The following is a 5044-nucleotide window of genomic DNA, read 5'->3' on the forward strand; positions in this document are numbered from 1 at the left end:
TATAAACCTATCTATATAGATAGATAGATAGATATATATAGTCATCTATAGATATAAACATAAAACAATGCTTTATGAGAACTAATGAGAACTTTAGTTTCTTCAGTTCCTAAGAAATTATTCTTCTTAGTTTTATTCCAAATAGAAATTTCCCTTAATGGTGGCATTTAGTAAAAAACAATTCTCATCCTTTAGTCTACTAGGACATTAGTTAAAACTTTCTTTCCGTACATAGACTATGATAGACTTTCCATAGACTATCTTTCCATATTCCATAGAACTCATAATATGCTGGAAATCTTAGGTTGTTTGGCTTCTAGACTATTACATTGTTTTCAAGATATGCGATCAGAAAGAATATTTCCTATCGTTTTGTCCATAGACCACTCTAGCAGTGCAGCTTTAAAGCAACTACCAGAGCAAGATACTAACTTAATGTCAAAAACAATTGGCATGGCTATTGGTATTAGTCTGTTTATTACACTGGACATTCTAATACTCATCTATGGTAAAAACATTTAGCATGGTGATCAATAGGATTATTACGAGTTATGAAAAGTACAGAAGAAAACTTGGAAGTTCTCTCCAATTCATCTTTGGTATTTTCTGTTGTAACAATTATATTTGTTAAAATGAGATTCACTCCTGACTGCCACACTTACTTTAAAATACATCCTGTAAGGTGTGCCAGCATTTTCCCCATGCAGTTTTTTGCTTTGTTTTGTTTTGTTGGGTTTTGTTTTCTTAATTTTTCTTTTAATAATGCTCTTCCCCTGTTGGTACACTTGGCAAAACCTACTCATCCTTCAAGAACCCAGCTTTTTGTGGCCTATTGTATAAAGCCATTGTCTCTTTATGCAAATTAGCCCGCTTCCTTTTAGGTTCCACAGACCTTTGTCCCCAGTTCCCATAGAACCATGATTCTGTTGTGTATGAATTGTCTCTCTTCCAGTCTGTGTTCCTGACTAGAATATGTGCTTTGTGAGGGCAGGGATTATGTCTCAAACCATATCTGCCATATGGTAAAATGCTCCAAGGACATAGTGGTAAAGTGATAGGGAAGTTTTTATTTAAATGTGCTTTCAAGCTCTTCTTTTGTTTAGAGAGCAGTGGAGTTTCCCTGGGTGGACGTGGGGCAGGGAGGAATAAATTGCAAGCATCTGCAGGGCAAGGGACTTGCTTTTTGTCTTCTCAGAGCCTGGAATGTAAATGCTGTCTATAGTGGGTCTTTGGTGAGTGCTGTAACGAGTCACTTATCTTTAAAGCAGGTCATGTTCTCAACTGAAAATACCTTAGGCCTGTCAGTTATAAGTGTTATAATAAAGATACTCTTTATAAGTAAATTCAGTCTGATGTTAGAAAAGTAATTAAACATTATTTAAAAATGCTTTTGCTGAATTACTGGGACCTTATGAAGATAAAAATCTTCTGCACAGCAAAGGAAACAACCAACAAAACTAAAAGGCAACCAACGGAATGGGAAAAGATATTTGCAAATGACACATCGGACAAAGGGCTAGTATCCAAAATCTATAAAGAGCTCATCAAACTCCACACCCGAAAAACAAATAACCCAGTGAAGAAATGGGCAGAAAACATGAATAGACACTTCTCTAAAGAAGACATCCGGATGGCCAACAGGCACATGAAAAGATGTTCAACGTCGCTCCTTATCAGGGAAATACAAATCAAAACCACACTCAGATACCACCTCACGCCAGTCAGAGTGGCCAAAATGAAGAAATCAGGAGACTATAGATGCTGGAGAGGATGTGGAGAAACAGGAACCCTCTTGCACTGTTGGTGGGAATGCAAATTGGTGCAGCCGCTCTGGAAAGCAGTGTGGAGGTTCCTCAGAAAATTAAAAATAGACCTACCCTATGACCCAGCAATAGCACTGCTAGGAATTTATCCAAGGGATACAGGAGTACTGATGCATAGGGGCACCTGTACCCCAATGTTTATAGCGGCACTCTCAACAATAGCCAAATTATGGAAAGAGCCTAAATGTCCATCAACTGATGAATGGATAAAGAAATTGTGGTTTATATACACAATGGAATACTACGTGGCAATGAGAAAAAATGAAATATGGCCTTTTGTAGCAACATGGATGGAACTGGAGAGTGTGATGCTAAGTGAAATAAGCCATACAGAGAAAGACAGATACCATATGGTTTCACTCTTATGTGGATCCTGAGAAACATAACAGAAACCCATGGGGGAGGGGAAGGAAAAAAAAAAAAAAAGAGGTTAGAGTGGGAGAGAGCCAAAGCATAAGAGACTGTTAAAAACTGAGAACAAACTGAGGGTTGATGGGGGGTGGGAGGGAGGGCAGGGTAGGAGGGAGGGCAGGGTGGGTGATGGGTATTGAGGAGGGCACCTTTTGGGATGAGCACTGGGTGTTGTATGGAAACCAATTTGACAGTAAATTTCATATATTAAAAAATAAAAAAAATATATATATAAAAAAAAATGCTTTTGCTATAGATACTCCACAATTAAAACAAACACAGACACTAACAAAAGTAGTGTGTCTTTATTGTCTTCAGGACATTCACTTACTCATTTATATGTCCATTCATTTATTTTCTCATTCATTCAGTGATTATTGATTATATGCTATCTAGTATGTGTACACAGTACTAGTTTTCATGTGGTTTACAGGATGGCATTGAAGACAGATGTTAAAGAGGTAATCACACAAATAATGATAAAATACAACCATGAAAAGTGCTCCTTGCTACTAGAGAGGTTGTAAAGGAACCTTAATCTTGTAAGGGATGGAGGAGGTTTGGGAGGATGAAGGAAGGAATCTGAGGAAATGTCATTTAACTAAATCCAGAAGTAGGAGAGATTGCTGGTCAAAGGGCTGAAGGGAGGGAAGAAAGAAGTGAGCCTTTAAGGTAAAAGGAATGTTGAGGTAAAGTTCTAATGCATGAAGGTGTATTTTAACAGGCAAGAATAAAGTGAGTGGGGAGAGACAAGGGAAGAGTCAGGAGACAGAAATTGAGAATTCGATAGGAGTCAAAGGAAAACAAGTGTTTGTGAAGTTGTCAGTTCTTGTTTTTATTATTTTATTTTTTAAAATGGTTTTATTTATTTTTGAGAGAGAGAATCAGAGACAGAGCCCAAGTGGTGGGGGGGTGGGGCAGAGAGAGAGAGAGGGAGACACCAAATCCAAAGCAGACTCCAGACTCTGAGCTGTCAGCACAGAGTCCACTGTGGGGCTTGAACTCAAAACCCATGAGATCATGACCTGAGCCGAGGTTGGGCGCTTAACTGACTGAGCCACTCAGGCGCCTCTGTCAGTTCTTCTTTTAAACCAATATTTATATTTTTAGTATTCTGAAGGTATTTTAGGCAAGCATGAAAAATTTCTAATTTCAATGTAAAATACTTTTTAAATAATTATTCTTTATTTATATGGATTGCCAATAACTCATATTTAAGGGACATGAAATTGGAAAATATAGGAGCTGATTATGGGAGTTTGTGACTAATTGAATAGTTCTGGCTCTCATGAATAGGAAGAAAAGAGTGGGTGTGATGAACATTTAAGGAGGTAGAGCCAGGTTTAAACACTAGCTACCCCCCAGAGCACTCAGTTTTCCAGACAAAAACCATGTCTTAGATTTGCTGTTAGAAGAAAAGAATAGCTCAACCAGCTCTGGGCAAGCAGTGGTAAGGAACCCTAAGGAACCAAACGGACTGTGCAGTAAGGTTCCCAAAATAGGAATTTTCACATAAACTCTGATCCCTAGCATCTCTATGTAAATCACATAGATGACAAGCTATTGTGTTTTGCTATACTGAAATGCACAGAGACCTGTGTATCAACAGAGTCTAAAGCAGGATGTATCACTATGGCAACTATACGTCCAATCTCAAACCAGAAAATGGACATTCTATGATATGCAGAATTTTTTTGAGATAGTAGTCTCACGCAGTTCCTAGGGGTCTGCTAGCAGAGACGAGATAGGAGTAAGAAGTCAGTACATACTGTTATGTAGCTTAACAGGCAGCATCTCTCTACAGCTCATTTCCTCCAGTTTGTCCTGCCATTATTCAGAGATTGTTATCTGTCTCAAAGTATGACTTTGGCATTGTGAGGAAGAGGTTGGCCACTGACAAATGTTTCCTCGTGGCTTTGACTTTCTGTATTACCCTGAATTGATTGTAGGTGGTTTTGTACAGATTGCTAGGCATTATCATGTATTTTCTTTTCAATGTTATTCTTGAAACACTTCAGGTAAGAGATACTAAATTTTCATCTGTTCATGTTTGTCTGTATATTTGCTTATAAATAATATACTGTAGGAAATTTAAAATACCTAGAAACTAATTGTGGTATATCCCCATGCCATATTAATATGTTTACTGTGTTTGATGGATTAATGTAGAGATGATCAATACAGAACTCATATTTGTAAGTGATATGTTACTCGGAATCTTTTGGGATAAGGATTAAAGGATTAAGAGTTATACTGCTAATTACACAGCCTTCTGAAGAAGTTTATTTTTTAAAAATCTTCTGTCAAATTCAAACAAAAAATTTATGAAAAAAGAATTCTTCACTTTGAATTAGTGAATTGAATGTATCAAGACACTCGTAGCTAGAAAGCAATATTATTTTAAACCTTTCTTACATTGATAGAAAATATCAACTCTTTTTGATAGGAGAGCTTCTAAGTTGAAAAATGTGACTTTTTAATATATTCATGAACACTAATATTTTATTATTTAAAACTTGAAAGTTCTGGTCAAGCATATCAAACAGTAAGTGAGGATATTAACAACTTGGATATTCACAACAATTTAAGCATGCCCGGTTTTGTTTCTCTTTCTTTTCACATGCTTGTAGACACAAAATATCTTCAATATCAATGATTTATTCTCTCAACAACTCTGTTAAGGAGAGAAAGAAAGGTTGACACGATCAAGTTAATTCTTAAGGAAAAATGAGGGAAGAGAAATAAATCACTTTCAAATATTTTTCATGACTAGAAGGCCTCCCTTTTATTTACATTCATTTTGCACTTGA

Source organism: Panthera leo, chromosome B3 (genome assembly GCF_018350215.1).
Source record: "Panthera leo isolate Ple1 chromosome B3, P.leo_Ple1_pat1.1, whole genome shotgun sequence".
NCBI classification, from domain to species: Eukaryota; Metazoa; Chordata; class Mammalia; order Carnivora; family Felidae; genus Panthera; species Panthera leo.